The following is a 25591-nucleotide window of genomic DNA, read 5'->3' as shown; positions in this document are numbered from 1 at the left end:
TCTATCAACCTCGTACACTTCATCACTTTACTCTTATTCTCATTTACTTTCAATTTATTCCTTTCACACACCCTTCCAAACGCCTCTACCAACTGTCTCAATCTCTCCTCTGAATCAGTCACCAGTGCAGTATCATCTGCAAACAGCAGCTGCTTCAGATTCCACTCTCCACCATCAACATTCACCAGACTCAGACCTCCACCTAAAACTCTTGCATATATATATATATATATATATATATATATATATATATATATATATATATATATATATATATATATATATATATATATATATATATATGTATATATATATATATATATATATATATATATATATATATATATATATATATATATATATATATATATATATATATATTTTATGTGTCCCACTCTGGGCATAGGCTTCACAGCCTGCTATCAAGGCCCAACAGTCCTCCTACATACCATACACCTTTATATATATATATATATATATATATATATATATATATATATATATATATATATATATATACACACACACACATACATACTTACATACTGGTATTCACACACACCCACACAAACACACACACATACAGTGACACACAAACACACACATATAGAGACATACAAACACACACACATACAGACACACACAAACACACACACATACAGACACACACAAACACACACACATACAGGGACACAGAAACACATACACACACACACACACACACACACACACACACACACACACACACACACACACACACTCACACGGACAAATAGCAATAGAGACAATCAAAATATAGGAGCCAGATACACAAATATAACGATAACCAATTTATTTTCATCTAACGGAACCGACCCACTCTCACAGTCTTATTGCATGAAATTCGATGACCCTTAGGTATGAGGTAGGCATGAGTCTCCTTGGTTACTAGCAAAAATGGTCCCTCCAATCTAAGTACACTTGACCATCAACTGAGCTGAGAGGGGTTAGGGATCTTGGCCAGGTTAGAAAAAATGCACTGATGGCTGTACCAAAAGCACAAACTTGGAAGGGATGGGTCTCCTTGGTTACTAGCCAATTGTCGGATACTTGCGCTTTTGGGGAACTTGTACAGCGCGAAGATGCATGGACGAGGTAGTTGGGGCAAAATATGTTTTTTTTTTTCTTTTCTTTTTTTGATGAAGTTTTCTGGCTGGGTTTTTCCTTCTTTTTCGAGGATGTTTTCTTGCCGTTTTTTCTTTTTTGGAGGAATTTTTCTGTCTTTTTTTAGGAGGTTTTCTGGCTTTTTTATCTTTTTTCCAGGGAAGTTTTCTGGTATACTTTAGGAGATTTCTGGCTGTTTATTTCTTTTATGTTTGAGAAAGTTTTGTCTTTTTTTTTTTTCTTTATTTTGAGGAAGTTTTCAGGCTGGGTTTTCTTTTCTGGGAAGAAGTTTTCTAAATCTTTTTTTTTGAGGAAGTTTTTTGGCTGGGCTTTTCTTTTCTTTTGTGGAGGTTTTCTGGCTGCTTTTTCTCTTTTTTGAGGAAGTTTTCTGGCATTATTTTGGAAAAGTTTGCTGGCGGTTTTGTTTTTTCGGAGGAAGTTTTCTGGCTGTTTTTCTTTTTTTGAAGGGAGTTTTCTGACTAGTTTTTTTTTTTTTTTTCATTTGGGGGGAGAACATATTCTGACTGGACTTATTTTTTTCGTTTTCATGGAGAGAGTTTTGTTTTGTTTTTTCTCCTTTTTTTTGGAGGAAGTTTTCTGGCTGTTTTATCTTAGAAGAAATTTTTCCTCCTTTAATTTTTTTTTGAGGAAGTTTCTGACTTTTTTTGTTTTCTAGGAGGAAATTTTTTGGCTAGTTTTTTCCTTTTTCTTTTATTTGAAGGAAGTTTTTTTTTTTTTTTTTGCTCAACGGAACCCAAGGATCTGTTTCAGGGATGTGGCTTTTGTCTGTGGGATTTCTCTCTCTCTCTCTCTCTCTCTCTCTCTCTCTCCTGGTCGTAAGGGGCTCACACTCTCGGTGATATAGTTACCACCCAGCGTAGTACACGTTTTCTCGAAACAGAAACCTTGCGGCTTGTCCTTCAGTGTAGAATCATCCTCAGCATTACATCGAGTGAGTGGGTGGTGGCCCCTCACCCACCGCGATGAGGATAATAACGGTAAAAGAAAACGATCGTCGGTATAATCTGAAAGAGAACTTTGCTGCAATTCTCTGAGGATCGGAGAGAGAGAAGGAGAGGGGGGGAGTGGGAAGACAAAGACAGCGTATGGTATATTAACTACGTACTTAATACATAATTAAAAACAGAGAGAGAGAGAGAGAGAGAGAGAGAGAGAGAAAGACAGACAAAAAAGAGAGAAAGAAAATAGGGCAGAGAGAGAGAGAGAGAGAGAGAGTACGCAGAGAAAGAGGGAGAACGAGAGCCTAAGGCTCCAGTCACACTGCAGGTACGACTTATCGCAAACCGCCCACGACCTGCAAGTCGTGGATGGTTTTGGTGAGGTTTACGACCAGTCTTCATATGTCTCGGTCTAGCCGCAGGCCACCATGGCGACCAAAAAATCTTCGCGAGGTTTTTCGTGCTGCACGAAAAACCTCCCCGTGACCACCGATGTCGTGGCACGGAAGCCGCCCGGTGGGCGGCTGCTCTGCGTCTGGCTGGCTTACGGACTGCGACTGGTCGGCGACACCTGATTTGTAAGCTGTGGTTGCCATCCGGATGGAGGCTGGTTGCCGCCCGCTCCGTGCGGTGGCCGTCTGCACTCCGTCAAGGCGACGACTGGACCGCGGCGGCCGCCGTCCACAAGCCTCCTGTCTAGGGTGGTGGTTGAAGTCCGGCCGCCGTCCAGCCGGCGATTGGTCGAGCGACAGGTGGTGGGCTGGACTGACACCAGCCGCCGCGCCGGCCAATCCGCGGCTGGTGTCGGTCTAGTGGTCGTGGTCTAAACCGCAACAGGACGCGGACCGGCCACCATTTGTCGGCGGCCTGCCAACGACCGGCCGGCTACCCGTTGGTGTCTTGACCTGTGTGTACCTGGCCATGGTCGCCGTTCGGCCGCCCACTGGACGAAAGCTGTACGGACGCTGGACGACCACCGGTAGCCAATCGGTGGCACGACTGCTCGGAGACCTCCATGGTCGGGGACTGGTTTCGCGATTTTCAGGTTTGCGACAAGTCGTACCTGCAGTGTGACTTGGGCTTAAGAGACGAGAAACGGAAGATGAGGAAATTGGGGGGTGGAGGTGGGACGAAAGTTAGATGGGGGAAGGGGAGGGAGGAGGGGGAAGGGGAGGGAGAGGGAAGGGGAGGGGAGAGGAGAGGGAGAAGGAGTGAGTTTCGGGGAATGAGGACGAGGAAGGAGCGGGGAGGAGTAAGGAGGGGGGGGAGGAAATAGAAGGGGGAGGGGGAGTGAGTGTCTAGGGAAGAGGAGGAGGAGGAAGAGGAGATGCAGGAGTGGATGTAGAGGAGGAGGAGGAGAAGAGGCAGACTGAGATAAGAAGGACGGTGCCGGTGGGGGAAAGTAACCTGAATATATCGGAAGGAAAAAATAAGATGGCCGAAGAAAATTGAAGACGCCTGCTTCTGACCTGACTTGGAACTGTAGATAAGAGTATGATAAGAGGAGGGAAAGATTTTACCAAGAAACAATACTGAGATGGTTGGATACCATGATTGGAACCTGTAGTATTTGTTTGGTTTCTTGTTTGTTTGGTGTCTTATTTTTATTCATATCCTCCGCCTCCGCCTCCTCCTCCTCCTCCGCCTGGCCGTCTGTCCTGTCTTCCTTTCTTTTAGTTTCTTGGACTTGGTTGTGTCCTGTCTTATTCTTCCCGCTCTTTTCTTATTCCCCTCCTCCTCCTTCTCCTTCTCTGTCCGTCCTTCCTTCCTTCCTTCCTTCCTTCCTCCCTCCCTCCCTCCCTCCCTCTCTGTCCTTCTTTCCTTCCCTTCCTTCCTTCCTTCCTTCCTTGGACTTGGAAGGATGCACATTAGTAAGAGGAGTGGAAATGAGTTGTCTGAGAGAGGTTTGTGGCATGACATGGAGAAATGAACAGCGAAATGGGGAAGTTAGGGAACTTTGTGGTGGTGATGTGAGGGCGCTAGAAAGTACTAGAAGAAATACCTGAAGATGTTTTGGCCGGGTGGAGAAATTCGAGAGAGAATAACTAAGATTGACAGTGAGTAAGGTGCCAAATAGCTGAGTGTGTTGATGGAGTGTGTGGCGTGAAGGAGGAAAAAAAAATATGGGAACAGAAAATCAGCAAAAATGACCCTATCGAAAATGTAAGTGACAAAAGATGGAGTGTGATTCTGCATACCGGGAAATAGTGTGTGTTCCTTGTGCCAGAACCTGAGTGTGTTGGAGAATGTGTAGCTGCGGTGGTGAAGGTTGTGTGGAAAAAAAAAATGGAGAAGGAATGTAAAAACAAAAAAACACCGATTATCAAATATGTAACACAATGCTACAAATAAAGTGTGTTGCAGGTGTCAAAAAAATTATTGTGTTGATGAGTGTGTGTTGGTGTGATATGAGAGAAATTGATACAGAAACAGAAAACCAGTAGAGCAAAAATTATTAAAAATATAAAAATGGAGTGTGTGAATGTACCAAGAAGGAGTGTGTTCATTGGGCCAAATAGTAATGTTGATAATTGGGGGGGGGGTGTAGCTGTGGTGGTGGAAGTGATGGAGGAGGGGGAAGTAGCTGTGGTGGAGGGGAGTGCATAGCTGTGGTGGTGGTGGTGGTGGTGTGTTATCTGTGGTGGTAGCTGTGGTGGTGGTGGCTGTGGTGGAGAAGGCAGCAGCGATCACAGGGCTAACGACGTCATCAACCTGGTCGTGTTGGCTTTGTCGCTCCTCTGATACCGCTCCACAAGACACTTATTCTGCTGGGGACTTCCCTACCCTCCTCCCCGTCTGTGTGTGTGTGTGTGTGTGTGTGTGTGTGTGTGTGTGTGTGTTTCAAGGCAGTGCGAGGGAAGAACAGCAGACAAAAACTGATACATTTTTTATCGTCTTGTTTACTTGTGGATTAGCCACAAGACCCAAAAAATTATATGGGCCAGACACTTCCTATTTCACCGCTTGAATTGGTTATCCCTGTCGCTTCACAGAGATTTTTTTATGGAGCTTTGATTTCATTGTACAGTTGGCAGCACATAAACCTGGTACAGCATCATGTGTAGCAAAGGTTTGGCATATGTTACACTTGACAACCTTGACGTAATCACATGTCTGTTGGTGGCACTGACAGGAATGAAGGGAGGCGTTAAATATAAGTGGAAATGACCAAGTAACCGTGATGCACGACCGTCGGAAATTGTAGCTAAACCTCCACTACACACACACACACACACACACATACACTCGCGCGCGCGGGGGGGGAGAGGACCGTGAAATAGAAGACTGTAGTAGTGGTAATAGTAGTGGAATCATAGGGCTGATACTAGGCACAGACGGTTAAAGTAGTGATAGTAGAAAGTACTGTAGAGTTGGTTGGGTTAGTTCTCTCTCTCTCTCTCTCTCTTCAACCCACAATATCAGAAACTATCTGTGGGCCTCGAACCCACGTCAGAGCACCCTCTAAACGTGACACCAGCGCCATACACACCGCGCCACCGCATATCAATCAGAACGTAAGCCATCTCTGCCCAACAGCGACCTTTGGCAGGATTCGATCTTGCGCTTCACACAGTTTCCAGTCACTCACTCTTACCACCGTGACGCTACAACGGTGGGGAGAGTGTGTGTAGGGGGGATGTGTGTGTGTGTATGTGTGTGTGTGTGTGTGTGTGTGTGTGTGTGTGTGTGTGTGTGTATTAGTGTTTTCACCACCCACACACTCACTACCAACTTTCTGTTTACCAACACAGAGTGAACCATGTACAGAAGCAAGATAAAAGTTGGTAGTAGTGGCGATTTTGGTGTGCACTGTGGTAGGGATTTTAGTACCGTGTTGAGAGAGAGAGAGAGAGAGAGAGAGAGAGAGAGAGAGAGAGAGAGAGAGAGAGGCGTGTTTTGTTTTTGTAGTTTTATCTGTTAATAGTAGGTAGTTATTTGCACTGTGATATGTGAGTGAGGGGGATGTCGGGGTGTTTAGTTGTGTGTGTCAAATGGTCGTATGCTTACTAAAAATGGAAAGATCTTGAGTCACACCCAAATCCAGTCAGTGTGCTTAACAAAATGAGGAAAAAATTAAAAAAAGGAGAAAAAACATTTTGGCGGGGACAGGGTGACATGGAGGCAATTTGTTTGAGGCCACCCCTTATGGGATTAATGCGTCTTTCTGACAGATAAACAGGTAGAACATTTGTGCAATCTTTTAATGTGATAATTGCTGTGAAAAATGTGAAATGCAAGTGTGTTTTTCATTATTATTTCTAGATATAAATGATTAGGTGATATACTGTATAATGATTCTTATGGTTTTAACACTCTTACTAAACTCACCTCATTGTCACTATTAAATCTATATTATTTATTTATTTATTTATTTACGGAAGAGACGAACTAGAAGGTGGAAGTCTGCAGGCAAAATAAATAAAAAAGCTAAACCCAACATTCGTCAGATAAATACGTGTATATTTTCCACTACTATCTCTCTCTCAATAGGAAGATAAAAAATAAGTTGAACGACACCAGACCAGAGGGTGAAAAAAATATATAACGGTATATAAATCAAGAGTATAGATATAGTGGCGAATTTCCTCTTCCTCCATCCTCTTCGTGGAACACGGTGGGTAGGGGAGGATGAAAGGAACGACGGAATGAGACCCAGGGAACGAAAGCCGCGGAACAAACATCTACGGATCGATACGAAACTTTCTGAAACGGCGACGATAACGGAGAGAGCACAACACGTTCCAAGGCTGACCACGAGCAAAATTCTGAGAGAGAGAGAGAGAGAGAGAGAGAGAGAGAGAGAGAGAGAGAGCAAACGACGAACATATATACTGTAAATAGAAAAAGGGAGACAGACAGATGGACACATTGAAGTAAACACAAGACATAGTCATTCCGACAGATGAATAGACAGACAGACAGACGCAGAAAGACAGACAGACACAGACACAGTAACAGGCAGGCAGACAGACAGACGCAAACATAAAAAAAGCAAATAGACTGGCAGACATAGAGACATACAGACAGACAAATTGAGAGAGAAATTGACAAAGCCTGATAAATAGATAGACAGACAAACGCAGGAGAGGCTATATACAGACACAGGCGCAAGTAGACAGGGGCAAGGAAAGGCAGAAAAACACAAACACACAAGCAAACAAGTAAACAGGTTGAAGTGGACATGGAGATAGACAGACAGACAGACAGAAAAACGCAAGCAATCAAGAAACAGGGGAGACACACACACACACACACACACACACACACACACACAGCAGAAACGTGGGTGGCCAATGGCAAACAAAGACCTCTTTGTTGTGAAAAAGTGTATCCCAGATGTAGAGAGGCAGGTGTGTGGTGATTGGAGACACACACACACACACACACACACACACACACACACACACACACACAAGCAAAACTAAGCTCCAGAAGTAGCCACTCAAGTTTCCTTGTGATTTGTGAATATTTTTTTTGGCAGTGAGTAATGGGTGACTGGATGTGATGTTTTGGAGGCTTCTTGAATGATTAATTGAGGTGGGTTTATGACGATCCTTGAGAAATATACAAGAAGCTGGAGGAAGAAGAGGGGGAGGTAAAGGTGGGGGGGAGAAGGTGGTGGAGGGGTTGGAGGTAACGAGGAGGAGAAGAAAAGGAAGCAAAGGAAGAAGATTCATGCCTATCGCGGATGGAACTGAAGTAGGGATATATGGTTAGAATTACTGAAGCTGTTCTTGAGGGACTCCTAGATAGGTAGATAGATAGATAGATAGATAGAGAGACAGATGGATAGATAGATAGATAGACAGACGACAGACACGTCGATAGGATGGAAGAAGTGAGTAGGTTGAAGGAGGAAATAAGAGAAAAGAAATAATAGAGAGTAAAATGAACGAAGAATTGAGTGGATGTGGAAGGGTGGAGAGAGAAACGGGGGTTGATAGATAGATAGATAGATAACTAGATAAACAGACAGGACAGACAGGTTGATCGATAGATATATAGACAGATAGTTTAACTGATAGATAAACGAGTTGTGATAGAGCATTGATATATTTTTCTTTAGGTTGAACAGCACTCGGGTTGATGTTAATATTAGACCCGTAAAACAGGTGTAGTAAACAGGGAAGAAAAACAACAAGAAAAGAAGACCCTAATTCTAATGTTTTTTTTGTTTTTTTTCCCGCTTCCCTACTCTTTGTGTTGTCGTCCAAGTTCTTCTGGAGACTTCGTAATGCCAGTTCCTTAACGATTAATTCTGTATTTTGGACCTCAGTGTTCTCTGGTGTGTTACCGATGCAGACTGCTTATGTTGAAGATATATACGGTAAATGCCATACAAGCGAATGTTAAGATGTAAGATAGTAAATCATTCTCTCTCTCTCTCTCTCTCTCTCTCTCTCTCTCTCTCTCTCTCTATATATATATATATATATATATATATATATATATATATATATATATATATATATATATATATATATATATATATATATATATATATATATATATATATATATATATATATATATATATATATATATATATATATATATATATATATATATTGTTACATAGCCTATGATTTCATCATCCTTTGTGTAATTCTAACGTACAGTATGCTGCATGTTTGATCACGAGCGTGTTCTACCTCACTCCCCCCTTCCACCCTTATAGTAGAGTAAGTCGTTCTTTCTGTTGTTCAGAGCAGGATTGTCAACTCTTTGTCCCCTATGGCTTCATTTGCGCGTCCTTCTTACAAGTTGTATCAAGCTCTGTAATGAGCTCAGTCTCTGCATTAATTGCCACTTAGATCTACTCCTCATTTTGTTCACATCTCTGTCCTCCCCTCTACAGTTGTTATTTTTGTGAGTGCTCAGGAAGTCTCCAACCATCTAGCAGCTGTGTAATTTGAGTATAAGTGTTATTACATTTTTTCCTTGTACTGTATAGCATAAGGTGTTGATTCGTAGGCCTAGTGAGGTTTTTGTGATTCATGTGTTTTTATGTCAGTCATTTTTGATAATATTTTGTATCTGTAATAATATATCTTGCATTCACTGAGTATTATCCGGTTTTCTCATTTTATCAGGGCTGACTTAGATCAATTTACTCTTGCTAATTTCGTGTTAATAGAGGCTATTGCAGTTAACCATATATTTAACCTGTTTTTGCCATTACATTATCCTTATGAGTCCTGAATGTTTAGTTGTTAGTTTGAGCATTAAACTTTAACTTGTTATTTTACCTAACTCTTTTGTTTTGAACCTGGAACTTTGCGGGACAGTTTTCTCTGTTCCGTAACATAAATTTGGCGACCTCTTATCAGGATATTCAGGATATTATCATAAGGATATTGCTTGATATTTTGTGACTGTGATTTATTCATGATGTCTACTATTACTACGCTTGATGAAGCCAAAGATTTTTTGTCAAATGTGCAAACAGTGTGTGATGTAGAAAAGAGAACAAAGAATGAACTTAAGCTTGTTGCTCAACAATTGGGAATTGTTGTTCACTCTCATCATTCTAAAGATCAAATTGTTGACATGATTAATGAAAGCTTGTTTAATGTACTCCTCCAAATGAGCAAACGCAGATTGAAATAGCTAAGTTACAGCTAGCTCTGCAGGAGGCTCGTGCTAAGGAGGCTGAATTTCAGGCAAATGCTCGTATTCAGGAGGCACAGGTACAGGCTTAGGCACAAATTGAACTTGCTAGGATTCAGGCAGACCATGATTATCGCATGAAACAAGATGGAACTGGATCATCTAGCTCTGATGATTTTGATGTGGCTAAAAATGTTAAACTTGTCCCTCCTTTTAATGAATCTGATTTAATAAAGTATTTTCAGTTGTTTGAGAGGGTAGCTACAGGTTTTAATTGGCCCAAAAAGTATTGGCCAGTACTCCTTCAAACTGTTCTCACAGGTAAAGCTCAAGTAACTTATGCATCTTTGCCTCAGGATCAATCTGATAATTATGATGTAGTTAAGAGCTTGATTCTTAAGGCCTATGAGCTTGTTCCTGAAGCCTATAGAGTAAAATTTAGGACAACTTATAAGCAAGATAAGCAATCCCATGTTGAGTATGCAAAAATGAAAGATCTGTTAGAGCAGTGGTCAAATTCTAAGAATGTAGATTCTGATTTTGACAAATTTAAGCAGATGATTTTGCTGGAGGACTTCAAAAGGTGTATTAATAATGATGTAAACCTATATCTTGATGAGAAAAGAATAGATAATTTGTCTGATGCTGCAGTTTTAGTTGATGAATATGTTCTCACTCACAAGAGATATTATAAAGAAAAAAGGAAAGCTGAGAGTAAGTACGTTGCCTCTACTCAGAGTACAGGTAACAGGAAAGAATAAAGATGATAAAGATGATAAAGAATAAAGATGATGTTTCTCAGGAAGTAAATACCAGCTTCACCTCTAGATTTCAGAAAAGTAAATGTAAGCTTGGTCATACTACGGAGAAATGTTTCAGGAGACAGCGTGATGTGAACAAAAAGGAGTTTTTAAATATTCAGTCATTTGGTCTAGTGTCCACCCTTGAGAGTTCCGAGAATACTTTAACTGAGTTAACTGAACCTGCTTTGAGGGGTAAATTAAATTCTCATGATGGAGCTCCTCTTTTGAGCAGTAACGTGGGTGACACTCTCAAGAGTTCATGTGCTAATTTCCTGTCTGATGGTTTTGTCAGTCCTCTGGACAGTAATGACAGGAAATCAGTTAAAATATATCGTGATACAGGTGCTTGCCAATCCCTTATGCTGACCAGTGTTCTAGGCTCTAATGTTAATTCCTCTGATGAAACTGTAATCGTACAAGGTGTAGGGAATAATTACTTCTCTGTCCCTCTGTGCAGAGTGAATTTAGAGTCTGGTTTTGTTAATGGTTCTATTATGGTTGGGTTGGTTGAGACACTCCCAATGTCAGGTGTAACTTTCTTACTTGGAAATGATATTGGTGGAAGTCAAGTGTGTCCAGCTCCTCAGTTGTCTAGTGAGCCAGTGGCTGCAGCCCAGGATTGTGGTGTCCCTGATGTGTTCCCTGCATGTGCTGTCACTAGGGCTAAGTCTAAAGTTACTGATGACTTAGAGGATAATGATGATGATGATGTTATCCTAGCTGACACTTTTCTTGCTAATTTGGACCACTCATCAGATGAGGCAGTACCGCGCAGTGTTGATAATTTGTCTCGTCAAGAGTTGGTTGAGTTGCAGGTTGCTGACCCTGAGTTGAAAGGTCTAGCTAACTCTGCTTGCAGTGAGGAAGAGTCAGCTGGTGCTTCTACTTGTTATTATGTAAAGTCAGGAGTACTTATGAGGAAGTGGAGACCCCCAACAGCATCAGCCGACTGTGAATGGGAGGTTGTACATCAAGTTGTCATCCCTCATGTTTGTAGGCAGGATATCATTAGAGTGGCTTATGATTCCAGTTTGGGAGGACACCTTGGAGTGAGGAAGACTGTGGCACGCATTTTGAAACACTTCTACTGGCCAGGTATCTTCAGGGATGTTTCCTGGTATTGTAAGTCTTGTCACACCTGTCAAGTTGTGGGGAAGTGTAATCAGACCGAAAAGGTTGCACCTCTAGTTCCCATTCCTCCTTTTGAGGCGCCATTCACCCGTGTGTTGGTGGATATTGTGGGCCCTCTTCCTAAGACTTCTTCAGGATTTTCTTATGTGTTGACCCTGATTGATATGGCTACTCGTTATCCTGAAGCCATTCCACTTAGAAATATCTCAGCAAAGAACGTGGTTAAGGAAATGCTAGGGTTCTTCACAAAGTTTGGTCTACCCAAGGAGGTACAGTCAGACCGGGGAAGTAATTTCATGTCAAATGTTTTCAAGCAGTCTCTGAAAGAGTTGGGGATCACCCAGATCACGTCTTCAGCTTACCATCCGCAGACCCAAGGAGCGTTGGAGAGATATCATCAAACACTCAAATCGATGCTCAAGAAATACTGTTTGGAACATCAGAAAGACTGGGACAAAGGTCTTCCATTCGTTGTATTTGCCGCAAGAGAATCTCCAAATGAATCACTGGGCTTCTCACCCTTTGAACTACTGTTTGGCCATGAAGTAAGAGGACCCCTTAAGTTACTCAAGGAATGCTGGCTGTCGGAGGAAGATGACGTCAACCTGCTGGAGTATGTGATGAAGTTCAAAGAACGGCTGTCCACTGCTTTACAGCTGGCGAGAGAGAATTTAGGAGCTGCTCAGGAGAAGATGAAGACTTGGTATGATAAGAAGTCCAGGTTACGCCACTTTCAGCCAGATCAGGTTTTGATTCTGCTACTGGTGCATGGGCAACCTCTTCAAGCCAAGTTTAGTGGTCCTTATTTTGAGGAGAAGAAACTCAATGATGTCAACTATGTCATTGTCACACCAGATCGTAGAAAGAACAAGCAGCTTTGTCACATCAACATGCTAAAGTTATATCACAGGCGTTACGAAAATAACCCAGTCTGCACTGTAGCTGTTCCACCCGAGTCTGCAAGTGAAGTTCTCCCATGCAGCATGAGCCTGAGTGATAGTTTGGGGAAGAATCCTGATATCATGAATGATCTCCAGACTAAGCTTTCTCATCTAGCTCCCGAGGAAAGGCAGGAGTTTTTGGCATTACTGCAGGAGTACCCGCAAGTGTTCCGTGCCACTCCAGGAAGAACCACTGTGTTGATGCATGATGTCAATGTTGGAGATGCAAAGCCAATTAAACTGCCTCCTTACCGTGTGAACCCAGTGAAAGTTCCTCTCATCCAGAAGGAGCATGGCTACCTGTTGGACCACAAGATGATTGAGCCCTGTCAGAGCGAGTGGAGTTCTCCTGTCACTCTAGTCCCTAAGCCAGGTGGGTCACAGCGGCTTTGCATCAACTACAGACGTGTTAATCAGATAACCAAAACAGACACTTACCTTCTCCCTCGCGTGGAAGATTGCATAGACAAGATAGGAAAGGCTAGGTACATAAGTAAGTTTGATTTGTTAAAGGGATACTGGCAAGTACCTATGACTGAACGTGCTAGGGAGATCTCATGTTTTGTAACACTAGGAAAGACTTTTGCATGTTCTGTAATGCCATATGGTATGAAGAATGCACCAGCCACATTTCAGAAGCTCATGAATGTTGTAACAGAGGGTTTGGCAGGGTGTGTTGTTTATATTGATGATGTATTAATCTTCATTGACAACTGGAAAGATCACCTATGCCATGTCAGTAAATTTCTTGAGCGTTTGGTTCAGTCTAATCTTGTAGCTAATTTATCAAAGTGTGAGTTTGGTCAAGCTAAAGTTCAGTACCTTGGGTACGTAATTGGTGATGGACATGTTGCACCACCAGCAGCTAAGGTTCAGGTTATAAGTGATCTTCCCAGACCTAAAAGTAGGAAAGAGCTACAAAGATTTTTGGGAATGGTAAGTTATTACAGGAGATTTGTTCTTAACTTTTCAATTCTTGTATCACTACTTACAAACCTACTGAAAAAGGGAGTTAAATTTGTCTGGACTGATAACTGTGAATCCTCTTTCAGCAAACTTAAAGCTATCCTATTAAGTCAGCCAGTGCTCGCTACTCCAAATTTTGCTAAGCCTTTTAAGATGGCTGTTGATGCAAGTGATACAGGAGCTGGGGCTGTTTTGCTGCAAGAGGATGATCAGGGTATTGAACACCCTGTATCTTATTACAGTAAGAAGTTCACTCCACCTCAAAAGAACTACTCAACTATTGAGAAAGAGCTTTTGGCTTTGATTTTGGGTTTACAGCATTTTTCATTTTATTTGTGTTCTGGTTTTGACCCCATAGTCATTTATACCGATCATAACCCACTGAAATTCCTTAGTAAGTTTAAAGATAAAAATCAGAGATTGACAAAATGGAGTCTACTTCTTCAGGAGTATTCATTAGACATACAACATGTCAAGGGGAAAGAAAATGTTATTGCAGATTGCTTATCTAGACTTTAGACAGATTGTTTTAGAGTAATAAGAAATTTCCTTTGTAAATTTCTTTTTTCTTTGTGGGGAGGTGTTACATAGCCTATGATTTCATCATCCTTTGTGTAATTCTAACGCACAGTATGCTGCATGTTTGATCACGAGCGTGTTCTACCTCACTCCCCCCTTCCACCCTTTTAGTAGAGTAAGTCGTTCTTTCTGTTGTTCAGAGCAGGATTCTCAACTCTTTGTCCCCTATGGCTTCATTTGCGCGTCCTTCTTACAAGTTGTATCAAGCTCTGTAATGAGCTCAGTCTCTGCATTAATTGCCACTTAGATCTACTCCTCATTTTGTTCACATCTCTGTCCTCCCCTCTACAGTTGTTATTTTTGTGAGTGCTCAGTAAGTCTCCAACCATCTAGCAGCTGTGTAATTTGAGTATAAGTGTTATTACATTTTTTCCATGTACTGTATAGCATGAGGTGTTGATTCGTAGGCCTAGTGAGGTTTTTGTGATTCATGTGTTTTTGTCAGTCATTTTTTGATAATATTTTGTATCTGTAATAATATATCTTGCATTCACTGAGTATTATCCGGTTTTCTCATTTTATCAGGGCTGACTTAGATCAATTTACTCTTGCTAATTTCGTGTTAATAGAGGCTATTGCAGTTAACCATATATTTAACCTGTTTTTTGCCATTACATTATCCTTATGAGTCCTGAATGTTTAGTTGTTAGTTTGAGCATTAAACTTTAACTTGTTATTTTACCTAACTCTTTTGTTTTGAACCTGGAACTTTGCAGGACAGTTTTCTCTGTTCCGTAACAATATACTGTATATATATATATATATATATATATATATATATATATATATATATATATATATATAAATATATATATATATATATATATATATATATATATATATATATATATATATATATATATATATATCTCATCACATCGAAATTAATTTATTAGATTCACTTATTAGCCAACAGTGATTTAATTTAGTATGTTGTGTGGGATGTGGCGTGGTGGTTGTGGTGGTTGTTGGTGGTAAAGCTAGACAAGATGGTGGTGGTGGTGGTGACTTTGGTGCAAAGATCGTAAAGATGGTGAAGGTTGTGCAGGTGGTGGGGGTGACTGTGATGGCAAAGATTGGAAAGATGGTGACGGTGGTGGTGGTGACTTTGGCGCAAAGACCGTAAAGATGGTGAAGGTTGTGCAGGTGGTGGGGGTGACTGTGATGGCAAAGATCGGAAAGATGTTGGTGGTGGTGGTGGTAATGGTGATAGTTATGGTGATATTGTTAGTGACTGAAGTGTTACCATAGTTAAATTTAAACGTTCTCAATCCACTCCACCCTCTTGCATATACTTCTCAATCATCTCCTCCTTTTTCATATACTCCTCAATCATCTCCTCCTCTTTCATATACTCCTCAGCCTTCTCCTCCTCTTGCATACACTCCTCAGTCTTCTCCTCTTGAATATAAAGTAAAGTACTCCTCAGTCTTCTCCTCTTGAATATAAAGTAAAGGTACTCCTCAGTCTTCTCCTCTTGCATATACTCCTCAGTCTTCTCCTCTTGCTTATACTCCTCAGTCTTTTCCTCCTCTTGCATATACTTTTCATTTTTCTCCTCTTCTCCTGACGCAAAAAGCCTTAGAAACCTGAAAAAGCACGTGGCCATTTCCTTGACCACCGGACGTCTTATATCCCTGTCCACTTGTCTGCCTGTCTACCGGATTGTCTGTGCCTATTTATCTGTGTCTCTCTGTCAGCCTATCAGTCTATATGTATCAGTCAACCAATCATTGCCCCCCCCCCCCACACACACTCATTTTGACAACAGTAATGCTTAATATTTCCCTGCATCTCTATGAAAAGCTATTGGCTTCTATCCTACAACTTGGCTTTGTGACTTCAATGGACAGATATATATATATATATATATATATATATATATATATATATATATATATATATATATATATATATATATATATATATATATATATATATATATATCAATCATTGCCAGACGCCATGTATCCCAGACGGGGTGGCCAATGGCTTAGAGTTAATTGTTTTACAGGGATGGGCACTAATCCTCCACCAACCCCACTTGACACGTAGGGATGCCAACAGCATCTAGTGTTCCCAGGCGGTCACCCATCCAAGTACTAACCAGACCCATATATATATATATATATATATATATATATATATATATATATATATATATAAAAATTGTTAGTCCCAAGCAAAGGCACTAGTGGGACAGCACGGAGAAACCCATCTCAGTAGGAGAGGCAGACCCAAGCCGGGAGAAACAACTTGACAGCTGTCTGGTGAGACTCACCCATGTATTCAAAATAACACTCATTACATTACTCCTTACACATGGCAATTTATAACAATTAAGCAAATCATACATTTTATAAATTAAAGTTAACACAAATGAAACATAACTAATAAGAAGAGACAGCAAATATATGTTAATGTATATCAATGAAAGAAAATTAACAGCCTTTCAGGGGAGACCAGCCCAAGTATCCAACACCCTTCCTGTATATCGAACACTATTTAAACTGAACAGTGTGCAGTTGGGTTGATCATGAAATTATTAAAATTATCTATTTATCTGTCTATCTACCTATTGCCAGACCCCTCAATCACGTAAGGGGTGGCCACAAACAAATCGCCTCCATGTCACTCTGTCCCCTGTCATATTTTCCAAAAGAAAAACTGGGAAAATAATCAAACAATGCTTGCTGAATATGTGGATAATGCATTTGTTTTTCTTTTTATATTTATTGAGCTAAAATTCGGTTCATTTACAGAACCCTAGTGAATAAAACAATGTACAATGCATATATTTTTAATGATCAATACAATTCCTTTGCCTTCATGAACTGAGTATTTGTGAAGACATGAATAATGCAAAATGTCTGTGATGATAATTCCCTCAGATGAATAAAGTGGCCTGTTAAATCATCATCATTAGAGAGAGAGAGGGAAAGGGGGGGGGGAGCTACACAGAATAAAAATGAATGTTAAGGAAAAGTGTAAAAGAAAAAGATACAGAAAAACAGGTGTGTGTGTGTGTGTGTGTGTGTGTGTGTGTGTGTGTGTGTGTGTGTGTGTGTGTCTCGGTGACCACCGGATGTCGGCCCCGGTGCAGCTGCGGTCCATTATCAGGTCCGTAGGAGCGAAAGAGACGAGTTGGAGTTTTGCTACATATGCAGGGAGAGAGTGGGGGGAGGGGAGAGATGGAGAGAAGTGAATTGGTAGAAGGAGCAAGTAAGAGAGAAAAAAATATTGAGAGGAAAAAGTTAGTTTGTCGAATGTACAGTACAGTACAGAGAGAGAGAGAGAGAGAGAGAGAGAGAGAGACTGAACAGTAGATGAAAATGTGGAGGAAGATGACCAGTGTAGGGAGATTATTAGGTGAAAGCATGTAGGAGAGAAATTAGTCTTGTCATCATCATCATCATCATCATAACAACAACAACAAAAACTGTATCTCTGAAGGGAAGGGGGTGCGTAAAACAGAAGGGGGGGGGCGCTCCCCTAGGCAAATTATGTTGATGGGTGAAGAAGAGAGACAGACAGATAGACAGACAGACACACGGACAGAGACAGAGAGATAATAATAATAATAATAATAATATAATAATAAAAATCTATCTATCTATATACCTAGGCTGCTTCCCCCAAGTAAAGGGAGGTAGCCGAGACAGGACGACACACTCCCTATTTACTCATCCATTCAAACACATTCATTCGCATCTTAGCCCCAAAGGGGAGAACGGACAGATCCTCACCGCACCACACCGCACAAGGGTCAACTGTGCAATGCAATCAGTGACAACCGCAGCAGGGCCCGACAGCAGAACTGGTTTACCCCTGCCACATCATAACAGACCCATCCCCTTACCCGCACCTGACCTGACTAGCTGATCAGACCAAATGCGGGAGAATATCCCCTCAGGGCTGCGTCATCACTTATTCATTCACAATTTCTCTCCATTTCTTTCTGTCACGCACAGCCACTCTTCCTTGCTCAACAGACATTCCTCTTGCATCCAGTGCTCTCTTCACACTGTCCATCCATCCTATTCGTGGTCTTCCTCTCAGCCTTACACCTCTCACATCAGATCTAGTTATCTTTTTCACCAATCGCTCATTATCCATTCTCTCCATATGCCCAAACCATCACAACACCCTCTGCTCAACTCTACCAACCATCTCCCGAACAACTCCAGTTCTCCTTCTCACTTCATCATTTCGCATTCGATCCATACGCGTCACTCCACACATACTCCTCAGACACCTCATCTCCATTACATTCAAACTTTTCCTCTCTGTTACACCTATATTCCATGTTTCAGCCCCATATAACGCAGTCGGTACCACAACACCATCATACAGCCTTCTCTTTACATCCATTCTAAGCGAACGACATCTAAACACTTTTTTCATTCCTCCCAGCACCTTTCCTACTTCATTTATTCTAAACTTCACTTTTGCATCTATTCTTCCATCCACAGCAACATGTGACCCTAGATATTTAAAACACTCTACCTCTTCAAGCAACTCGCCATTCAAAACTATATTCATCCCCCTACCATCTACCAACCTCGTACACTTCATCACTTTACTCTTATTCTCATTTCCTTTCAATTTCCTCCTTTCACACACCCTTCCAATCTCCTCTACCAACTGTCTCAATCTCTCCTCTGAATCAGCCACAAGTGCAGTATCAGCTGCAAACAGCAGCTGCTTCAGATTCCACTCTCCACCATCAACATTCACCAGACCCAGACCTCCACCTAAAACTCTTGCATTCACCTGCCTTACAACACCATCCATGTAAATATTAAACAACCAAGGCGACATCACACATCCCTGTCGCAGCCCCACTCTCACAGGAAACCAATCACTCACAGCATTTCCCACTCTTACACACGCTCTACTATTTACATAAAAACTTTTCACCCTTTTTAATAACCTACCATGAAGTCCATACAATCTTAAAACAGTCCACAAAGCCTCCCTATCAATTCTATCATACGCTTTCTCTAATAATAATAATAATAATAATAATAATAATAAACTTTATTTCCACATGGGTGGATATTCTTCATACATAGTACTGACAATGGTATATATACAATAATGTACAGTAGTAGAGAGAGAGAATGTTGGAAATTATGGGAATACGATTAATATGGAACACCAAAAACGGAAAATTATCGCTTGAAAGGAAAAAAAAGTAAGTACAGCAAGTGTGAATTAAAAAATATATATATGGTTACTGGAGGTTAAAGAAAAAAATAGGTAATCAAAAAATATTAGAAACAAAAAAAATGAAAAAATCTAGACGGAAAAATATGTGAATAATATATATATATATATATATATATATATATATATATATATATATATATATATATATATATATATTCACGAAATTTTTTTCACCAGGGCGTATAAACGTGCGTGTAAAATAGAAAAAAAATGGGTGTTTGTTAGAGTAGAAATGTGTGAAAAATTGTGAAAAATTAATGCTCAATTAGCAACGCCAGGAGTAAAATTGTTCGCCCCAAAATAAGAGAAATAGTGTGTGTGTGTGTGTGTGTGTGTGTGTGTGTGTGTGTGTGTGAGTGTAAAAGGAGGGCTTAGAAAGAGCGGGAGGATTGTTTGTGTATGTGTATGTGTTCTTCCATCTGTGTGTGTGTGTGTGTGTGTGTGTGAACCCTCGTCTGTCCACTGTTGAGAGAGATAACAAGGCTCTCATTCTCTCACCTAAGATTGCCGCTGTACCCCCAGGAAAAGAGGAAAAGACAAGAGGAGAGTAAGAGACAGAACGACTCCAAAGATTTCCTATTTTTCGTCTCCTCCTTGAAGGGTGTTTGTGTTTGATCCATTTTCTGTCGCTCTGGTAATGCTTCCACCAGCTGTCTGTGCTGACGTCTTTTGTCTTATTCTTGTTACTTCGTCTTGTTATTCAGATCTCGACATTCTGGGAAGTTCTTATTCATATTGCACATATTTTTTCGGGGGGAGGGAGGGGGTTTGATGTAGAAGGCTGGCATTCAAAGACCGTTTGAGATAGAGACTTGAAATTTTCAGGAGTGATGTGTCTTGGCTGGAGACTTCTTTTGGTACTTTTTTTTTTTTTTTTTTCCCCTAGCACTAGCGTCGCACTAGCGCCCTCTATGTTATTTTTTCAACCTTTGCTCTCCTGTGCGGCAAAAACTACTGAATCGATTGATTTGCAAATGTTCCAGTGCGCAGTGGTCAGCATATACTAATGCAACTGAGTTTTAGTATTGGGATCCAACAAATACTTTCTGAGATACTGAGGAAAATTAAAATGACCGCCTCATGCCTGAAAGTGCTAATTCGGAAAGTATACAGCCGATCTTGACCAAACTCGCTGGAAATGTAGTGGGTCATGAGTGAACATGATTTGCTTAGTATAAATTACCTTGACCATGATTAGGTCACAGGTCAAGATCCATAAAAAATATTGAGTCATACCAAAAGTCCCTTAATATTAGGTCTACAATGATAACAACAGTATTTTCATCAAGAATGTGGAGTTCTTTGAATATTGCTTCAGCAGTTTCATGTTACGATTATATATTATTCTTGTTTGTTGTTGGTGGTGGTTTTGTTGTTGTTGTCACGTCGTCTTGTTATTGTTAGTTGCTATTTTTGTTTGTTGTTGGTGTTGTTGCCTCACACTTACTTGCACAAGAACCCGGAGGACTTCAGACTGGAGCTTCCCTTTTCTTACAATTCACTATAATCCATTCGATGAGTGGAGGGTGTGGAGTCAAGGGACGTATAGCTAGAAAAACCATGATGTTTGCTGCTGGATCCTCGGGACTTATGATCCAGAAACGATGAGAAGGGGCTTTAAAATCTCCGAAAAAGGGCCTCATTATGAATTTGGCTTCATATTTATCAAGAAGCTCAAAGTATCTTAAAAAAATCTTGATGAATAAACCAAACCATATTTTTATAAAGAAATTTATAAATAAGGGGCGTAAGTAGACAAATTAATTAAAAAGACCACTGTAGGAACCTGGTGTAAATCATTGATAATCGTAAAATATTTATGAAAAAAATACTTAAGAACCTTTGCGAATATGACCCCAGTCTCTGTGAATCATTGTGTGTGAGGAGGGGGGGGAGAAGGCACCGCTACATGTCCTGGAGGCTCTGGGGCAATTGTAATGGACTAATTTAAAAGCAGTCCCCCAGTGAGTCAGTAAGTAATTCGGTGACATTGGCTCTTCTAGACTGGGCCTGGTAGGGTTCAGCAACCAGGCAGCGGAGCCGCCTGGTTAAGTCGGTGCCACCACGTGAAGGTGTCCCTCTCCAGCATCCTTTATTCTTGGTGCAGCCAGGCCAAGAGAGTAAGTTATAGTAGTCCCTTTGATTTAACTTGGCCCACATATTTACTTCCTTTTGGTATTTGTTTAATAGCTTAGTGGCAAAATAAGACAATACTGTGGCTCTACAGTACGTACTTCACACAGCACATATTTTGTTACTCTCACCATATTCTAGAGCAAACCTAATGTTACAGCTTGACATTTACAGTAAGTTGGCGAGAGTAATTTTTGGCCAAGTTGTTGCTGTTGTCGTTCTTGAGTAACCTCAGTCTGTGTGGCCGCGCAGATCCATCAACCACACGCAAGCAACCGTCCCTGCAGGGCCGTCCCGTGCAATGAACCGATGTTCCCTTGCGGTAGACGGAGCTGTGGCGGAAAAGCGTCTTGGGGGGTTTTGAGTGGGCGCCACATATGCGTCTCTCCACCCAGTTTGCAGAGGTACAATAGCTGGCTCCACATCACCCCGTAAGCCTACATTGTTATATGGTTAAAACCCAGCTTTGTAAATGGTTTCTCTTGTTACGGGAGGCCATTAGACTTGTCACCCAGTTTAGAACCACCATAGTGGAAAGAAGAGTAATGAAAAGTGACGGGAAAGATGCGAGAAATAGGATGAGAGGACGGCAGATACACGAAAAGAATGAATAAGGTGAAGGAAGAAATAGGCAACAGTACATCAAGTAAGTGGATGGTCCTCACCACCAACCACTGGGCCAAGTTCGAGTAAAATGAGTATAGTAATGAGATTCATGAAGACCATATGTAACCCATCGAATTCAAAGGTTTGATCTGAGATTGAAGAAAGCAATAGGAGCAAGAATATTGTGAAAAGATATCATTATATTGAAGGGGTTGAGATGAGAGAGAGAGAGAGAGAGAGAGAGAGAGGCCGCACCTCTTGCTAACCTCTTACATTTTCTTTGTCTTTGTGTCAGACTTTCATCACCTCTTTATACTCCACCTCATGTCTATTTACCATCCAAATTTCTGTGTCTTTGTCTTTGCATCTGTGTCTTTGTTACAGTCTTTGCTTCTTACTTTCAGTTGTTCATTTCTGTTTTCCGATCCATTGCATCTCTGTCATCATAAATTCTGTGTCTTTGTTCACTCATTCTCTCTGTCTTTGGTTCACTCACTCATCCCTGTTTTCTGCCCGGACGCATCTTTATGTTCCATGTTCTGTTTCTTTGTTTAAATATTTTCTTTGTTTCAGTTGCTCATCCCTGCTTTCTGCCTCAACATGTCTCTAATAATTATATTCTTTTTCTTAGTTCTTTATTTTAGTCGTTATTACTTTCTGCTGCAGTACATCTCTGTCTAACATCATCCCTGTCTTTGTGTCAGTCTATTCTTTGTTTCCATTGATGTCTATCATATGGAGGGGCTATTTCATGGGCAGCGCCGTGTAGTTTGTGTGCCCGCCACCAGGGGCCCAGGGCGACGCTGATGAGGTTTATGCACCACACCTGACGCCCGCGCATTTTGAAATCAGCCGATGAATCCGGAAAATATAGATCCATGGTCCACTGTGCAGCTAAAATATAGTGCCATGGTCCACTGCACAGCTAAAATATAGTGCCATGGTCCACTGACCAGCTAAAATACAGTGCCATGGTCCACTGTGCAACTAAAATATGATGCCATGGTCCACTGTGCAGCCAAAATATAGTGCCATGCTCCACTGTGCAGCTAAAATATAGTGCCATGCTCCACTGTGCAGCCAAAATATAGTGCCATGCTCCACTGTGCGGCTAAAATATAGTGCCATGCTCCACTGTACAGCCAAAATATAGTGCCATGGTCCACTGCACAACTCATGGAAGCAACAGTGAAACAGAGTCAGCAAGCTAAGAACAGTGTTCCATTTGCATTACCATGGTGGAGGCGACGAGTGTTGTATTTCATCATGGCGGCCAAAGTCACACACTACAGAGATAGCCCCTTTATATTATAGAGCTCAGTATTTGTTTCAGTTGCTTATCGCTGCTTTCTGTTCCAGTGCGTCTGTATCTACCATCTTAATTCCTTTGGTCTTTGTTTTAGTCTTGACCTCAGTCACTAAATTACTCCTTTTTGCCCTGCTTTATCATCTAGCAGCTCTCCTTCACTCGTATTCATTAACTTTACTTGTTTCCTGCAGTCTTTGTTTCAGTCTTTGTCTCAGTTTTTGCCCCAGTCTTTGCCTTAGTCTTTGTTTCAGTCTTTGTCTCAGTCTTTGTTTCAATCTTTGCATAAAGGCCCTCTCCCACTTCGGCGTAAATAGGCACGATGAAGCCACGATGAAAATCGTGGCTGAAGTCGATGATGTGTCGACGACTCTGACCAAGAATCGTGGTGTCGGCGTAATACCGGCGACACCAGTACGACAAAACGCCGACACCTTGGTGGAGTATACGATATAACCGGCGACTAGTAGCCGACATAACGCCGATATGTCGGCGTAATGCGCAAGCATTATTCTAAATTCAAATTTTAACGGTTTTTTTTTTACGGCGATTCAATGGCGATAAAGGTACAATGGCGGCGTGCTGTCGACGATGTATCGTCCATGTGTTGGCGAATGCATCGGCGCAAGAGGCACGACGTTATTCCTCTGAGTTCGCCTACATCTCGGCGTAGTATCGGCACAACCTAGTACGTATCCTACGGTTTACATAGGCTATGTCGTATTAACCTCATCGATGCATTGGCGATACATTGCCGACGCTTCGCCGTATGACCGTACGACATCTCAAAAGTTTTTTTCACCGCCGATGCCTCGCCGATGTCGGCGATCATACGCGGTTTATACGCCGGGTAATCGCCGACGTCGCCGAGGCATTGCCTTGTTGTCAACGACTAATCTGCAAAATTTTACAAGATCGTGGAGGGCCACGACGTTTTCATGCAGCATGAAAACGTTGTGGCCCCCCATGACAAATTTCCACCTTGTGCGACGTATCGGCGACATGCCACGAATGGACAAGATTTTGATCACGAATACCCCCGATTAGGGATTTTTGACACATCGTGACTTTGTGTTCCCCACTTTCCCCGAAGTGGGAGAGGGCCTTAAGTCTTTGCTTTAGTCTCTGCTTCAGTTACTTCAGTTTAGCTTCAGTCGTTGTTTCAACCTTTGTTTCAGTCTTTGTTTCACTCTGCTTCATTCTTTGTTTCACTTTTTGCTTCAGTCTCTGCTTCAATCATTGCTTCAGTTTTTGCCTCAGTCTTTGCTTCGTTGTTTTAATCTTTGCTTCAGTCTTTGATTCAATCATTGCTTCAGTTTTTCCCTCAGTCTTTGCTTCAGTCTTGTTTTAGTCTTTGCTTCAGTTATTGCTTCAGTTGTTAGTTCAGTCGTTGCTTCAGAGTTTACCTCAGTCTTTGCCTCAGTCTTTGCTTCAATCGTTGCTTCAGTCTTTGTCTTAGTCTTTGTTTTAATCTTTGTCTCAATCTGTTTTTATCTTTGCCTCAGTCTTTGTTTGTCTTTGTTTTTGCTCCAGTCTTTTCTTCAGTCTTTGGTTCAGTCTTTGCCTCAGTCTTACTTCAGTCTTTGCCTCAGTCATTGATTCAGTCTTTGTATCAGTTTTTGTTTTAGTCTTAGCTTCAGTCTTGGCTTCAGTCCTTGCTTAAGTTACTTCAGTTGTTGCTTCAGTCATTGCTTCACTCACACATCATTGTTTTCCCTCGCTTACGAGTTCGTCCTTCGTCAGTAACTAGCTCCTCTCCTTGCTTCAGTCTTTCCTTCAGTCTTTGCCTCAGCCTTTGCTTCAGTCCTTCCTTAAGTCTTTGCTTCAGTCTTTGCTTCAGTTACTTCAGTCCTTACTTCAGTCATTGTTTCACTCACACATCATTGTTTTCCCTCACTCACGCCTTCAACCTTCGTCAGTAAGTAGCTCCTCTCTCACAGCCTCGGGTTCCCCACAACAATGCCTCTGCTAATGGCCGCTTCCTCAACCTGTCATCTTTATTTCCTCCTCCTTTTGTTCTGTGGGCGTGTGTGTGGGTGTGGGTGGTGGTGGGTGGGTATGAGGGCGTGGGGATGGTGTGTGTGTGGGGGATGGGGTGGGGGTAAGGGTGTGAGCTTAGGTGTGTGTGTGTGTGTGTGTGTGTGTGTGTCACAGAGAGAGAGAGAGAGAGAGAGAGAGAGAG

Source organism: Coenobita brevimanus, chromosome 116, assembly GCF_032717465.1.
Source record: "Coenobita brevimanus isolate Jiangsu-jjx chromosome 116, ASM3271746v2, whole genome shotgun sequence".
NCBI lineage: Eukaryota > Metazoa > Arthropoda > Malacostraca > Decapoda > Coenobitidae > Coenobita > Coenobita brevimanus.
This window is presented reverse-complemented; position numbering follows the sequence as displayed.